Here is an 18,490-nt window from a genome sequence, read left to right as displayed (position 1 = left end):
GTCGCTGCGAGGATAACGCAGAATAGCTTCTTTGTGTGACTCTTGTACTGCATAAATGAAACGTCTGATACCACAACCAGTGAAACTATACACGATGTGTGTGTCAGCAAGATTCTCGTCATTAACTTTATATTTATTACTGTCTATCACTAATTAAGTACAACTTAGGCAGCAAGGAAAACAAATGTGTGACAAAGCTGAGCAGTACTGAATACGGATTTGAAGGCGAAATTGACAGTAGCAAATACAGAGAGGAATGGGAATGGGACAAGTGTGATTCGAAATAAGACTCAGAGGTTACCCCGCCGACAGTTGCACCCCTGATCATATTTATTCTGCGCAACAGAGACAAAATAATGTACAGTGGTTAGATATAGATAGAAGTGCAATTTTTCTGCTAGAGCCACCGGAAATCACGGGGTTCTTGACCCGAAATATTCAGAAAATACACCCGAAAAATCTTCTGTTCTCCTTTACTTTCGAGTGTTATCCTGTTTTGCTTTCGGATGATATTGTAAGTGTGAGCTGACTGCGCTAAGAGTGCGTGGACCGTGGCTACAGAGAGTTGGCACCACACATTTTAAACTTGAAAAACTAATTTATATGGTACTTCGCTTGAATCACTATACTAATTACCACATATTTTCGATCCACACTTAAGCTAAATTAGTGTCTGTATTGTTACCTTATGGAAACAGTCCAAGGGTGTGTTGCCAGACTCGCTCCTTTGCGCCCATTTGCTCTAAGTTTCAAGGCTGCCACATTTGGTAACAGTAATAATAGAATAACTTTTATTTTGTAGCGTGAATAAACATCCAGAAAAAATTATATTTCGGGTAAACAGTAGAAAAAAGCGAAAATCAACAAATGAATGAGTTCTCACAGTGCAAACAAATCTCCCACAGAGGATGGGCGCCGAGCGTTGGCGGCTGCGCTCAGACGTGGACGAGTTGGTGCTGCTGGCAGCGCAGGCGGAGAAGTCCCGGCCACCGCCTGCTGCCGTTGAGGGAGTCTGCGGCAAAGCCATCGGGAAGGTAAGGCGACGCTGAAGGCACAACTTCACTAATAGATCGCTAGTAATGGAGGAGACAGACTACATCTAAGTAATGCTGGAAGATAATATGTAAGATCCCTGTGACCGTTGCTTCATATTAAGCACAAAATACAGAACGTTTGTTCTCTCTTAATGTATGCTTTGTCCGTTAAAGTCACAAGAGAGCTTTTGCTACTGATGTTGCCAGGTGAATGATTCAATTATTTAAACGTGAGGAATTGCTTTTCTGTGCAGGTGAACGATGGCTGGATGATTGTGACGACTGCCGAGATCCATGAGCCGCCTGTGGTGGAGCGTGACGAGGACATCCCGCCGGTCCCTCGCCGCCGGAGAGGGTGTCGGAGGTGCTGGGCGGAGAGAGTCGGGGCGAAGACCGTTGTGAGCCCAGTCGGTGGTCGCGGACTTCGCCTCACTATCCACTAAATACATTCACACCGAGGACATCACTTCGATGTCTCTTCGTCGGCGAGGGTGTTGGAGGTGCTGGATAGAGAAATTAAGGGCTAAGACTCTTGTGTGTCTGCAAAGCGTATGGGGACCACGGTTTACTAGTCAATGAATGTATTCACGTAGAACCAAGAACAGTGAACGTGGAGAACTTCGCGCCAAAGACTCAACATTGGAGAGAGTGGTGAAGTGCTGGACAGAGGTGGTCAGGGCTAAACGTGCTGTGTCTGCAAAGTGGATAGGGAAACAGGGTTACTAGTAAATGAACATATTCATCTGGAACTGAGGACAGTGAATGAGGGGGACATACCACCGATGCTTCATCGTTGAAAAGGGTGTTGAAAGCGCTGGATGGAGAGAGTCAGCGCTGAGACTTTTGCGAGTCTGCACAGTGTACGGGGACACCGACTCACAAATAACGGAAATGAATAATTTATTAAATGAATGACTAAAATATCTTCTAACTTCTAACTTTAAATGTCTCCATGCAAAAGAATATTAATTATGCTTTAATATCGCTAAACTCAAATGAAACAAATACTGAAATAAAATTTATTACTTTTAAAATAAAGTTGTTCGATTCTTTCTCTCTTTTTATATGAGTTGCATACAGACATATATTTGACAGTGTTACCTTTTAGATTTCATCTCCCACAGCAGTAATACAAATGGACTTCCATAATTATCTGTACAGAGGATATTCTTCTTGAATACAGAAAGTAAATAATCATCATCTGATTTGGCCCACAACTAGCTACCAGATAAAGTACAGAAAGGTTCTATTTCACCTTAGTGTTTGAGTGTCTTCATTCCATTGGTACTCTGTGCAAGAGTATTTTTACATAAATGTATATTTTTCTTATATAGCGGCAAGTGAAACAGCTATATAAATTTATGACACCACAATGGATGAAAGCGTGTCAATCACTTGAATAACTACGCCAGAAGAGAAGATAGAGGACAAACGATCTGAACACAATTAAAACTCTTAGTAACTAAGTCCTAAGAAAGATAAGCTGAAAACTCCTTGTCCTCCTCTGAAGTAAAGGGATATGATTTTAACTTAAATGAAGTCAATACTTCATACAATAATTAACTGTAGGATTTGCTTTACAGTGGCGCTTTGGGCTAGAACAATCCCATTTGCTGTTCTTGAAAAATTTCAATTGTGACACGACAAATTAAGTTCTCCATACACTATTAATCACTCTTGAATAATCATTGATAAATGCAGTTTCTGATTTAAAGTACTGAATAAAGCTGCCAATGTTACTTCAGGCTAACATCACTGAAGCTCAGTTATAGGGTCTGTTTATATTCATTTCTGGTACAAGGAAAAACGACGTCGTTACACATAGAATCCAGCTATCTATCTGGTAGTGTACTCTATACTGGGCCTGTGTGAACATCTAGACGTGAAAGTAGATAGACACAGCCTATGCTTTATATTAGATGTGTTTTCGTACAGAAGATTGGTCCTACACACAAAATGAAGGCGATGCTAAGCAAATCATGTACACACAAAAATATTTATGCTATTTGACAAAAGATTTAAACAGTGTGTAAGCATCAGAAATACGAATTTACAGTCGGTGGCAGAATTCGTGAGAACTCTCGCCTTATCGTTATGCTCAATTGCACAGCTTTATTGTCTATTCCACAGAAATGGTTTGATTACCCTTAAGAAGTAGTAGGAGACCCTTCGCTGGTTCCTTACTACGCAAGATTTCTTCAAACTCTGCCGACACGAATATTTCATGAATTTTCCCTTCGTGAACTTCACACGGGTAAGATTGGATGTGGTGCGGTTTCCTCCTCATCATCACAGAGTCTGCACTTAGTGGCTTCTCCCATTCATGGTGTGTAGATGTTTCTTAACGCTCCAATGCACAATGAAGGGTCCCACAATGTGTTTAATCTGTGTGATGGACAACTTCAGTTTTACAGAACTTCTCTTCAAACATGTTGACAGCATAAGTAGCTTGACATGTGTTTGTTTCTGCTACGTATTTCACTATTCTACGTGCTGCCTTCTGATCCAGCAACGTAGATTAGATATTACCGCATCCTTAGTGACCGTTAGGACAGGTTTCGAGTCCAGTAAATAGAGTTGAAGTGTCTATCTTGGTCAGTCCATCAGTAAGTTGATCGTCAAAAGCACAGGTCCTTCTAGTGCTGGTAAGTTCTTTTTGCTTTCGAATATACATTGTTTATGTGAGGGGTCTGTGATGGTTTCGCTTCTAGGGTTATGCGTAACTACTTGACTACCCTCTTTACTGGTAGATTTAAATAGAGGGCCTCGATATTCCAGTATAAGCCTGGATGTACTGTAATCGTAAATGGTACTACTACAGTGTTCATGGTACAGATCCTTATATATTGTTGTGTGCACCAGTTTTCCGCAATGTGTACTACATTTTGTGGCATTATTCTAACAGTACTAGCAAATATGCAAAGGATTAATTTGACTATTCATGTGTGCATCCTTAGAAAATGTAGCCTCTGGTAATGAACTCTTCAGTGAGTTCATTCACCACTAGGTTCCACACTAGCGGGGACAGAACCCCTCCTTTCTGGCGCCTGTGTTGCTGTTGATTGCAATTTTCTCATTCACGGTGGTAGCTTCTAGAGTTCTCACACTGGCCACAGTCTTAATCCACCTGTATTTGATGGTATCAGTGACGCGCTCTTCTATAGATGTAGCCATGGATTCGAAGGTCGTACGTCTAAAAAGCTCCCTCGGTATCTAAGAAGATGCAGACAGCTGTTACCTGAAAGTGTAGAGCTCTCTCCACCTTCCTGAAAAGCAGGTGAATTGCGCTTTCACGAGATTTATATGGTCGAAGTGTGTTTTTATTTACATGTACGGGAACCTGAGTTATCTCTTTCCCCTAATGTGCACATTAAGCAGTCCTTCTAATATCATTAGAAGAAAAGAAAACAGGCTGACCGTGCTCCCTTAGCCATGGTACGACATTTCTTCCTCGCTTCAGAACGAAAGCTACCCTCACACTCCCCCAAGCGTTAGGAAAAGTTCCTGGTTGTAGGATGGTCGTAAACAGTCTAATTCAGCTGCCTCGTGTTTGTTGAAGTACAACTAGAAAGGCATTATGTGGGTCTAGTGACATAACCGGCTGAAACTTACCCGCCACCCAATTTTTTTTTAAGCCACACATTCTCTAAAAGACACTCTCTATTCCTTTTGATTACTAGTAAACAAGTGTCTTACAGAGACTGTATTCGGGTCTGCTTTATCTGCCAGAGTGCACTGAGGAGAGAGGGGCATTAGGTGCACATCTGGCTTCACAATCGCAGTTCTTGTATACTCACCATTCTCCTTCCTTAGAGTATCTACTTCGTTATTTTGTAAACTGATGAAGATTTTCATGTAGCGTAGGGCAAGTAGTTGTACTTTTCACTTCCTCATAGGATACCTTCCAGAATTTTACTTTCACTTGTTTGATTATAGGTATTATTTGACAAGGGCCTCCTGATATTATGGCCATTGTACTTTCTTTCTTGGCAGATTGAACAGTATTTTTACCTATGTTTTTTGTCCTTCCAAACAGTTGTCCCACCAAGGTACATTACTGCCGGTCCACTTATTGGGGGTGGGTAGTTTTGTAAATCCAAGTTCGAAATGCCAGATGTCACTTCTTGAAAATCTACTGCTTCGTTACCAGAGCAGTGACTTCAGATAAGCAACTGTTTCGGTCTTTCCTGTAGGACCCTAGTTTGCTATCGTACGATATTTGTGGCCATGGTTTGTTTAACACACAATCTCAAACACGTGCCACTGTTCGATATAGTTACTATCAAGAGTGAACCTAAAACTTATGTCAGTTACTTCTTCTCTTCTTCTATTTCTGAAGGCATATTCCGTTCCTCTTGTCAAGATATCCAGATTATTCTCTGGTTATAGCTATTGGTGTCGCTGCTTCCCAACTCCAGGTTGTGGGCAGTGACTTGAAAATCAACCAGCAGTTGGTCATTCTGGTGGTAACAGCTGTCTACCACTCTCCCCACTTCCTGGGAAGTACGTTTACTGTTCTCAAAGGGCAGGTAAGCTGAGGCCAATACAATTTCCCTCGTGCTTCGTTCCTCACCTTTTTTCATCGTGATGGTCACTAAGTACCTGAAACAGAAGTTGAATGAAATTCCATTCTTGACATAAATTCAAGCTTCGCAGTCCTTTAGGTTTCTAACATAAATGAACTACCTCCAAACCCAATGAGGCCCCAAACATTCTCCTTTACACGTGGTTTCCTGATACGATCATGTGCACCTCCTGTCTTTCCAGAAGGGCCAGAGGGCATCGGTTGCCCGTTTGCTGTGCTGTAGCTTTACACTATGGGATCAAAAGTATCCGGACCCCTCAAAAACATACGTTTTTCATTTTAGGTGTACTGTGCTGCCACCTACAGCCAGGTCTCTATCAGGAACCTCTGTAGTCATTAGACGGACTTCAAACGTGGTCAGGTAATTGGGTGCGACTTATGTCATGCGTCTGTACACGAGATTTCCACACTTTCAAACATCCTTAGGTCGACTGATTCCAATGTGATAGTGAAGTGGAAACTTAAAGGGACATGTACAGCACAAAAGCGTACAGGTTGACCTCATCTGTCAATTGACAGAGACCGCTGACAGTTGAAAGGCTCGTAATGGGCAATAGGCAGGCATATATCCAGACCATCACACAGGAATTCCAAAACTGCATCTTGATCCACTGCAAGTACTATGACAGGCGGGAGGTGAGAAAAATTGGATATCGTGGTAGAGTGGCTGTTCGTAAGCCACACATCATGCCGGTAAAAGCCAAACGACTCCTCGCTCGGTGTAAGGAGCATAAACATTGGACGATTGAACAGTGGAAAAACGTTGCTTGGAGTGACGAATCACGGTACCCAGTGTGGCGATACGATGGCAGAGTGTGGGTATGGCGAATGCCCGGTGAACGTCGTCTGCCAGTGTGTGTAGCTCCAAGACTACGGAGGCGGTGGTGTTATGGTATGGTCGCGTTTTTCATGGAGGGGCTTGCATCCCTTGTTGTTTTGCGGGCACTATCACAGCATAGGCCTACATTGATATTTTAAGTACCTTCTTCCTTCCCATTGTTGCGGATCAATACGGGGATGGCGATTGCATCTTTGAACACGATCGAGTACCTGTTCATAATGCACGGCATTTGGCAGAGTGGTTACAAGACAATAACATCCCTGTAATGAGCACAGAGTCTTCACCTGAATCCTACAGAGCACCTATGGGACGTTTGGGAACGCCGGCTTCTTGCCAGGCCTCAGCGACCGACGTTGATACGTCTCCTCAGTGCAGCACTCCGTGAAGAATGTGCTGCCTTTCCCCAAGAAACCTTTCAGAACCTGATTGAACGTATGCCTGCGAGAGTCGAAACTGTTAACAAGGCTAAGGGAGGGCCAATATCATACTGAATTCCAGTTTTACCGATGGAGGGCGCCACTAACTTGTAAGTGATTTTCAAGCTGGTGTCCGGATACTATTGATCTCGTAGTATTTTTACAACACTTGCAGCCTCCATCTTTCCACCATCTTCTGATCTTTGATTATTGTGATGGGAAACTGCTAGACTCTTAAACATAATTTCAGGTACCTTTCTTGCATTGCTGTATCGGAGACTTTTCCACCACTACGATTGAGTGATCCCATAAAACTTTTCGATTCATACCTTCCAATCTTGTGTCGACACCTCCTGGTTCTCCGATATTATTTCCTAGAACAGTATCTTTGGACGAGTATCCTCAAGAAATTTTGGTTCCCAAATTGGTACCCTTAAAATCTTGAAGAGTGCATCCAATGTATTGACCAGCAGCTTCGCCCCTTCTCACAGAGATATCGCAGGCGCCATCTGCATTTACCCGCCGGCCGGTGTGGCCATGCGGTTCTAGGCGCTTCAGTCGGGAACCGCGCGACGGCTACGGTCGCCTGTTCGAATCCTGCCTCGGGCAAGGATGTCTTTGATGTCCTTAGGTTGGTTAGGTTTAAGTAGTTCTAAGTTCTAGGGGACTGATGACCTCAGATGTTAAGTCCCATAGTGGTCAGAGCCATTTGAACCATTTTGCATTTACCCCTCTATTGTTCCTATCTCCGCACGAAGAAAAAACATCCTTTTCTATTAAGGTATGATGTCCTTTCACTAGACAGACCCTCCTGAATCTGGGTTTTGCGCTAGAGCACAGTGACACTACCATCCCTATCTTCCCAAGGGGAGATATGTGAACAAGCTCCCTTTGTTTTGAAGTGATGCTGACCAGTGGATGTTCCTGTTGGGCAATCGCCATCCCGTAAACTCTACAGGCTAACGGTCTGTTTCCTTATTTACTGTATCGGCTTTTTTGTATCTCTTTACCCTGAGAAGTGCAGGTACTAGACTCATCCATTTTCTCTTGCTCCCCTAGAGGTAGAAGGGCTCTGATTACCCCTTTTACTCAGAAACAGAATCTCTTTGAGGATATTAGGTTCAAAACCTTTTAGTTCTCTCCATTTATGTTCGGGAAGCTATTCGTTATCCACCTTTTGTTACTCTTCTTTTAGATGTTTGCTCCTCTGAGCCTCAGGAAAGTGTTGGACCCTAAACTGGGTCCCTCTCTCAGTAAAATTTCCTCTTCTTGAATAGTATATCACAAGATCCATTGGTCAAAACTGTATCCACATGAGCCAGCCACGATGCTTGCGTGTTAGAGATCCCATCATTTTCCTCAGTTTCGTTATGTTTCCTGTGTTCTCCATTTTTGTCTCACTTAGACTGTGAATCTATTTGTTTGACACCATATAAAGCCACATAGTACAAGTCTAATTTCTCAGGGCGGTAACCAGATATCCCTGAGGCTCCGTCAATGACAAATTTCCTCACATGCCACGGGTCCCTGTGCGTGTATCGCCTCACACACTGTGTAGGGACTGCAGTGTTGATATGGCAGAGACTGGGAGTTGCGGATCACTCACTGTCTGGTTCACATGCCGAAACCTGTCACTGTGGGAGGCCCTACCAATAACAACGATGTAGCTGACATGGCCCAGCGTGAAGCAAACACTCAAACTTTTCCGCCTGCACGGTAAGTACTGCAACAAGGCACTGTCCCTGCAGATCTTCCACAGAATAATGTGCAAGGAGGCCAAGTGCTACCAACAGGAGCGAAATTATCCAAGCAATGTCAGACTGTTATAGATAGTATGGAAGACTATATTGCTCCTAATTAATTTATAACTTACGTTTATCTGTTGCCTTCGGGAAACAGACTCATAAACGCTGTTTGGTATGCACTCAACTTGTACAAGTTAATTACGACTTACTATGATAAGATTAAGAAATAAGTGTTTCTTAAGGAACCGAAGTTTAGTAAGACAACATGTTCATCCAGCTTCAATATCGTTCCTATCTACGTTCTGTCCACAGTTACAGTGAAGTAGTGTAACGAGAAGCAGGGTCCCGAAAGTATGCAGTTTAGCAGTAGGGGTAAATATATAACAAAATACAGTTTAGAAATCATTCAGTGCCAAAGTTAAGAGAATAAAACTGCCAGAAAGAGAAAATTGTTATTAACGGGCGTGCAATTCTTTAAGTTTTTCATTTTTAGATCTACATGCTAAAGAATCAGAGTAGCAACAAAAACTGTGGAGGAAACGGTGTCCTGAGATATCTTTACTGATTCTCCGGAGAGGTAAAAATATAATTTCCAGAGAGATTAGAACCGTTAACTAAAGAAGTATTCCCTTGCAGGGCGAACACTTTACAAAAAGCTAGCACACAATCGTGACAGAGTGCGATCCCTTGTTGTCCCAATGATGGCTAAGACGGACAATTCGCAGCGTATGAGGCACATTAAGCTACAGTTTCAGTAGTAACGTACTTCCTGGACTCAAAAACATCAATTTGATACTGTTTTATCATCTCTTAAGTGAGAATCGTTCAGAGTAGTTCATTTAAGGTACAAGAAAATATCGAATGAATTTACCAGGCTTAATCTAGACCACTCCAGGAGGTAAATCGGTGGTCATACAGTTGCCAAACGTATTCGACCACGTTTCGCAATTATCGATTATAGTAGAGTCATGCGGTATACGTTTGCTCAGCCGATGTGTTTCTTCATTGGTTAACGCTAGTGAAGCTTGCACTTAGGAAAGGTATTGGCTACTGCTGCTATTGCGTTGATTGGAAGCAGAAATACCTAATAAAACCCAATGAGTTTTATTCGCTTTGCTGTAACTATGATTTGGGCGTAACAGTCGTTAAGTACGGTATCCAACTGCACCGACTGCAACTCGAGTATCGTAAGCGAACAGCAGGGAAATTGATTTAAACGGCTCTCTTCTTCAGTAGCTGTTGTAGGTATTATCGTTTTTCTGCCTTAAGCGAATTGTAAACAATCACTAATTCACCAGGAACGATTCGCCTTTTTAACATCAAAAGATGCTATTAACATAATGAGCAAAAGAGTTTCGTTTCAATATTACACATTACTATCGAAGACAGTGCTGCCAAAGTAGAGTTACTAAACACAGCCTTTTGAAATGCCTTCACAAAAGAAGACGAAGTAAATATTCCAGAACTCGAATCGAGAACAGCTGCCAACATGAGTAACGTAGAAGTGAATATCCTCTGAGTAGTGAAGCAACTTAGATCACTTAATAAAAGCATGTCATCTGGTCCAGATTGTATAACAATTGGGTTCCTTTCGGAGTATGTTAATGCGTTAGCTCCATACTTAATCATGTAAAACTGTTCGCTCGACGAAAGATCCGTACCCAAATACTGGAAAGTTGCACAGGGCACACCAATATTCAAGAAGGGTAGTAGAAGTAATCCACTAAATTCGGGCCCATATCGTTAACGTCGATATACAGCAGGACTTTAGAACATATGTTGTGTTCGAACGTAATGAATTACCTCGAAGAAAACGGTCTATTGACACACAGTCAACATGGGTTTAGAAAACATCGCTCTTGTGAGACACAACTAGTTCTTTATTCACATGAAGTGCTGAGTGCTATTGACAAGGGATTTCAGATCGCTTCCGTATTTCCAGAAGGCTCTTGACACTGTACCACACAAGCGGCTAGTAGTGAAATTGCGTGATTATGGAATATCGTCTTAGTTATGTGACTGGATCTGCGATTACCTGTCAGAGAGGTCACAGTTCGTAGTAATTGAAAGAAAGTCATCGAGTAAAACAGAAGTGGTTTCAGGCGTTCCCCAAGGTAGTGCTATAGGCCCTTTGCTGTTCCTTATCTATATAAACGATTTGGGAGACAATCTGAGCAGCCGTCTTCGGTTATTTGCAGATGACGCTGTCGTTTATAGACTAATAAAGTCATCAGAAGATCAAAACAAACTGAAAAACGATTTAGAAGAAATATCGAAATGGTGCGTAAAGTGGCAGTTGACCAAAAATAACGAAAAGTGTGAGGTCATCCACATGAGTGCTAAAAAGAACGCGTTAAACTTCGGTTACACGATAAATCAGTCTAATCTAAAAGCCGTAAATATAACTGAATACATAAGAATTACAATTAAGAACAATTTAAATTGGAAAATGTTTCGAAGAAGGCTAACTGAAGACTGCGTTTCATTGGCAGGACACTTAGAAAATGTAACAGACCTACTAAGGAGACTGCCTACACTACGCTTATCCGCCCTCATTTAGAATACTGTTGCACGGTGTGGGATCCTTACCAGATAGGACTGACGGAGCACATCGAAACAGTTCAAAGAAAGGCAGTACGTTTTGTATTATCGCGAAATATGGAAGTGTCACAGAAATGATACAGGATTTGGGATGGACATCATCAAAAGAAAGCACTATGGGACTTAACATCTGAGGTCATCACTCTCCTAGAACTTAGAACTACTTAAACCTAACTAACCTAAGGACATCACACACATCCATGCCCGAGGCAGGATTCGAACCTGCGACCGTAGCGGTCGCTCGGTTCCAGACTGCAGCGCCTAGAACAGCACGGCCACCACGGCCGGCACGCAGAACAAGTTCAGCGAGACACTACAAATGAACTCGGTTAGGGCGGAAGAGTATCTTTACAAATATTTCAAATTTCATTAGAACGTGCGCCGAAGAGGGGTATCATGTGGTCCACTTTACTATGACTGCCAATTAAGGCCTAATCCTGCGTTCCGAAACAACACCACGTCACTGAGCTGGGGGCGCAAGAACATTTACTATTATATGGCGGAATAATACTGCAAGTCTCCATCCCATCAATAAGTATTAAAAAGTGAACTTTTCTATAGATACAAGAGTTTAAGCTGTTCTGTAATGCACTTAATTATAAGCAAATCAAATAGTTATGGGGCCTAAGAAACTTTTATTAATTATCGCGTGGATACTAGTCCACATACGTGGCACTGATGGGGTAGCCAACAGAAATGCAAAAATACTAACACACAAAATTCTTTCTTTCCTATCATACACTCACGCGCAACCGTAGAGTTATTAGCTCGTACCTGGCATCTATTGATGTGGCCCACCTTTCTATTAACGATCGTTGGCACAGATTCGTGCCAAAGTGAATACGCGCACATTTCCTGATTAAAAGTTCTTATTCTCCGCACAAATGTACTATTTACGTATTGAGCTACTCGAAACTGTAGTAAAGCTACTGTACATTTTTGGAACGAAACTCCTCTTCATCAATGTGGAGGTTGCTGTAACCAACCACGTGGCGGGAAACCAAGTACACAAAGAAAACATGTCAGAAATTTAAAAAAAATCCCCCCAATTATCACTGTGAAAGTAACACCACATTAAGATACATTAAATGAGTTAACTTCTGTTACACACAGAGAAATAATACGACCGTGAGCTTAAGGCAATGTTGTCACTGAAATTTATTCAAATTACGAAAATAAACTCCCTTTCGTGGTCAACTCACAATTGATTTTAACATCTAGACCTTAGTAACTAACAGATTTACATCATTCTTATACCTTTGATAATGTCACCATAAAATTTAGTGCTAAGTGTTCAACGTCTGCACAGCGCCGCTACGCAGGAACCAGTGTCCTGCACGCCACATCGCCTAACCGTTGCACTATCAAAAGCAGGGGTGGAGGAAGTGGTTCGCCAACCTGACAGAGCCTATGCTCGTGCCTTCGCGGCCTCTCTGACCTGACTGCACAGTTTATTTGCCAACCCTGTTCGCGTATAGGGGTTGGTACTACCCTACTACAGAAATGCTCTACTCATGCAGTGCTACAACCTCTGACTAAAAGCTTTCTGATACTTCACATAATTTCCCATTCAAGCAGCCCAGGTCGCACAAGGGAAAGGATGCAGGGAAACGTGGTACACATGAAACAAAATCAATAAACAAATAAACAAGCGTCGTTTGGTCCATTCTCTCCTGCTTTTTACCAACCAATTTATTTCGACCGGGTAGAAACAATCTCGTTATTAATACTCTTCTACAGGAAATTTAATGACAAAAATATGGAACAGTACAGCAGGTTCCGTTGTAGTATTACCGAAAGAACTAAACATCAAGTGACTGCCAATATTTAGTTGTTTTTGATGGCAATATCTTCAGCAAAACATTTTTGTTTGAAAAACTTCTATCTAGAAGGGGCGATCTGTATGTACCGACTGGGAATCATACAGCAGTAGGCTATTTTCACTTCGTACATATGCGAAGGAACATTTCATCCTAATCAGGAATAACACAGTCACTGCAATACCGATATTGTTTCCATCTTGTTTGAAATATTTGGCTCAAAGTGCCTTGAACGTCTTGAAAAGAGATGCATAATTTGTTTGTTGGCTGCCCGTCATTGCTAAAGCTATATCAACTGTATGGTTGTGTAGAGGTATGTACAAACAGCATCATACTAGCTGTAGTTTTCTCCTCTCTGCGAGACGGTGTTGATGGTGAAGACATTTCATAGTGGAATCAACAGTGGTCACTGTTCCATGCATTTCCTTTCTCCTCACCCTGCCCTGCCATAAACATGTTTACTTGATCCACAAACTGTTGTGCCTTCTTTGTCCTTATGTGTGACAAAAGAAGTAATATTCCGGGATAAAATGGTATATTCAGGCTTAAGGTTGTCGATAAAAGAAACCGAAGCTCTGAAGTTGTCCTAGCAAGGTATTTTAGACACTTCTGATGTTCACATTTGCGGATACCGGTTGTGAACTGTGGAGCCATACGACCTTGTTGTATCAAAATTGTTTTATTATATCCTGTGATATAATCTGTAAAGGCGACAGTCTGTTTTTTTTTAAATGTGCCTCTGGTCGCCTTTGGGTAGACTTATAGTTTAGAATTAATCTGAAGTTTGATTTACTTTTACTGCACTTGTGACACCTCGTTAATTTGCTATGGGAATTGAAGTCACAGTTTTAATAGTTTTCATAAATTCGCCCGCTTAGGTGGAGACAGTTTGTATTCACTTTGGATGGACTGTTTCTGTTGCCACCATCCAATTAAGGTTGCTCTTGTTCTTCAAAATCAGTATATCTATCCAACGTAAAGTCATGTATACCTCTGGCAACCTGGTTATGTTTCTGTGTTATTATATTATATAATATACGCGCAAAGTCTCTTTGCTCAACAGCATTTTCATTTCCATATGCTGCACTTCACAACTTTGTCCCTAGTATTGGGACCGTAGTTGTACGGTTAATCCTGTTCATGATATCATTGTACACAATTTATACAGTAACCCTCACGGGACCATTCCAAGAACACATTTGTACTGCAGCTATACCATTCACGCAACTCCAATATTTGTTAGTGAAGCTACAGCATGCCACCGTCTGTTGACGCTAGCAGGCAGGTGCAGAATTTTGCGTGGTAATGGCACAGAGCACTAACGTTTTTGAGATTCAGTGTTAGTCTAAGAATGGTTTCTCGCGGTTCCGAGCGTTCGAGGTCAATGGCGTCCCTTTCGAGTGTGTCAGCCAAAAATATTCAAAATTTCTAGGTAAGATTCTGATACCAACACATTTCGTTGAACTAAAGTTCACTGTAATAATAGATTCACAAGATGCAAATATTTCTGATCTGTTCATTTTCATAAGTAGTGGAATGCTCGGAATCAGACATAACCATATTTATAACAACACTCAATCATAAAAAAATAACGGTGGTCTGTGTCATTTCCATACAAGACACTGCAGTCTACCACAAGTACATTTTAATAGAGAGAAACAAAGTTACAAGGTATCAGTAAATACAAATGAATTCAGTATATCACTACATTTTCAATCAACAGTGCCAAAAACCTTTTGATTAAAGTAATTACAACAACGCAAAACACACATATCGTACACACCTTATAGTAATTTTATTAGCCGTCATAGTGGAGATGCGGTGTTTCGAAGAAATGATTAAAGCAAAGTAGAAGAGATAATATATACACATCACTAAAGCAACGTTTTTACATTCAGAATCACTTTACAGTCAAGCAGTCCAATGTCAGAAGCCACACAAATTACATTTTAAAATGATGATAGGGGTATATGAGTCTCATAGACTGCTTTCCATCAATTATATTGCAACCTAGGCGTATACTTTGGCGCAGAAAATTGATTGAAAATCACGGAGAGAAGTTTGATGATGAAATAACGATCATGTGTCTACACTTGCGGTTTGGCACACTGTAGTATAACAAAATCAGGCGTAATTCTGATGCAGAGGTTATATTTCCAAAAGAAGAAAACATGAAGAGGTTGCCAATATTTAGTTATATTGGGTGGATACAACATGAGTAAGACATCTTTGATGGGAAAACTTGTATCAAGAAGGGTAGAGCTGTGCAAGAATCACACAGCAATAAGCTCTTTCCAGTTGATAAGTGTCTTAAGGAACACTGCATCGTAATTGGGAACAAAACACTTACTGCACTATCGAAATTAGAAAACGTTTCATGTCTTCTTTGCTCATTATTCCACTTGGGCTGCATGGACATAACTGTTTCATGAGCGTTTCATTTCAAGCTTGTTTGAAATATTTGGGCCGAAAGTGCCTTGAAACTGTTGAAAACAGACGCGTAATTTGTTTGCTAGATTGCCTGTCATTGATAAGGCCTTATCAATTGTGCAGCTGAGGGTGAGGGTATGTACAATCTGCAACACACTACCTGCAGTTTTCTCTTTTGAATGAGACAGTGTTGATGATGAAGACATTTCAAACTGGAATTAACTCTGGTCATTGGTCCAACCATTTTGTTTCTGCTCACCCTGCTCTGCCATTAACATGTTTACTTGGTCCACAAACTGCTGTGCCTTCTGACGAATACTGCTGTCGTCTTCTGTGTCTTTATGTGTGACAAATGTAGTAATATTCCAGGATGAAATGACATATTCAGCTTTAAGATTGTCGATAAAGGAAATCAAAGCTCTGACGTTGGCCAAGACAGCTATTTTAGAGACTTCTGATGCTCACATTTGTAGATACCGATAGTGAACTGTAGATCCATACGACCTTGCTGTATCAAATTGTGATATTACATGCTCCGTTATAATTTGTAATAGCGACAGTCTGTTTCCTTTGAAATGTGTTCCTGATCGCCTTTTGCTAGACATATAATTTATAATTAATCAGAAGTTTGATTTATTTTTACTACACTTGTGGCGTCTCATTAATTTGCTGTAGGAACTGAAGCCACAACTGTAATAGCTTTAATAAAATTTCTCAAGTACAGCAACACACTGAGCATCGACCGCGTAGGTGCAGACAGTTGGTATTCTCTTTGACTGCGTTGTTCCTGTCACCCTGGAGGTGGACGCCGTGAAAAGCCAAAGTCAGATTAAGGTTGCCGTTATTCTTCAAAATAAGTATATCTGTCTAACATAAAGTCATGTATATCTGTGACATGCTGGTTATGTCTTTGAATTATTATGTTATACAATATATCCGCACTTCACAACTTTATCCGTAACATCTGGACCATATTCGTACGGTTAATACTGTTTGTGATATCACTGTCACAGTTTACACCGTAACCTACACGCGAACACTCCAAGAGACACATTCGCACTGCAGCTATACCATCCACGGAACTCGATTGTTTGTTAGTGCAGCTACAGCATGTCACCGTCTGAGGCCGGTAGCAAACAAGAACAGAGTTTTGCATGGAAATGAAACAGGGCACTATTGCTTTTATGGTCTAGTGGTAGTATAAGCATGGTTTCGTGTGGTTCCGAGCGTTCGAAGCCAAAGAGGTTCCTTGTGAGTGTGTCGGCCCACAAGTCCCAAAGATATAGTTGTGTGATACAAAACCTATTTCGTTGAACTAAATGTTCACTGTAATCAACACGTCACAACACGGGAATACTTCAAAACTGTTCGTCTTCATAAATACTCATCACCATCACTTCACAGCTCATTACAAAATTATAGAATTTACCAATAAGATAAGTCAAAGTGAAAAAAAGAAAAAAAGCTTATTACACAGTTGTACAGGCATCAGCGTGTGCCAGTTCACAATTATAACTTGTAGCTACTCACACTTGTAAGTTACATCAGCACATCATGTACATTCCGAGACTTTTCAAAGACACGAAATTCGGAAATGAGCAAGGTCCGATTCCACTCGTCTGCTTTGACCCTTCTTTAGCATGATGACCGCATGATAGGCTATTATGATCAGAAAAACGCAAAAAAACACGAAAATTAACAGGTAAAAACCAAAAAAATAAAAAACAATGAGTACCAAAGACACATCTCATTCAACTAAATCATTACTACAAACCACATCAACAAAACGAAAATACATCATGAGAGTGAGCCACTAGTAACAAACATCACCAACCATAAACTAACAATCGATTTCAGACAAGCTAGGCCTGAACTATGTCACATTAGAAAATAGTACACAAGTATTTGTAAAAGTTATCACTAACATTACTATTCGTTTCACTAACGGCCATTTGAACTATTCACTTAAGTTCTTCGCCAACAATACAAGAACAGCCAAATAATTGAAAGAAACAAAATAATATTTCTAATTACTAATCGTTTCATTCACAACAGTTTAGTTTGTTACCTTAAGCTCCTGCCTAACCTTACCGTTGGAAACGTTGCCAAACACAGAGGGAAATATATATGAGAAAAAATAAACAAAATTATAGTCACTGATAGCTTCTCAATCGACAAGTGAAGCTAGGCTTGAATCCAAACAGCACCCACGAACATCATGACATATTTGGAATGAACAGCATAGTTTACAGACAACATTGATTACCCTGGTATCTAAGACGACTGGAGATAGTATCTAATAACGGGCCGCTTGCAGCCTCGCAACGTAAACTAATGACATCGTACACGACGACATAGGTCAAAGCAGACGAGTGGGATCAGATCATTCACTTGTCCTGATAATTCCTTTATATTATATAACAGAAAAAATCCGAGGGTGAACGTTTAAATTCGACATTAGCTTCTGCATTGCTAGAAGTTACAAATTCCTATGTTATTGTTACTTGCACAAATGCGTTCCATTATTCTGGACAGTTACGATCGTAACAGAACATTAACGTAATACGTATGGTTAGTAAGACACTATGGTAGTGTCAGACGCTGTCGTCGCTCTTTAGATTACATCCGAGGCCAGTCTATCAACAATAAAATGTTACATGTCATCACGAGAGCAGTTGCGTAGCAACATTGCGATTGCAAATCGTGTTGCGTAAACATATTGTCTGTGCTTGCGTGACTTTCGTTGACGTATTCTTTGTGCTATAGTGCTGCTTCTTGTGCGAGACAAGCTCAGTAACTGAATATCTGAAGTGCTTGCCGAGAACAGTCTTCATACAGAAGAACGCACGGAACGCACGGAACCGTAAGTGACCAGTCAACACTTCTCTCTGTCTTCTCTTACCCACACAAAAGTCCTTTCATGTTGATGACCACTGTAATGTGCAACTACTGATCGCTGTGGTCTCACACGTCAAATCAGACTTGACTGATTTACATGTTCAATCGTACCATCTGCAT

The sequence above is a fragment of the Schistocerca serialis genome, chromosome 8 (assembly GCF_023864345.2).
Source record: "Schistocerca serialis cubense isolate TAMUIC-IGC-003099 chromosome 8, iqSchSeri2.2, whole genome shotgun sequence".
Lineage (NCBI taxonomy): Eukaryota > Metazoa > Arthropoda > Insecta > Orthoptera > Acrididae > Schistocerca > Schistocerca serialis.
This window is presented reverse-complemented; position numbering follows the sequence as displayed.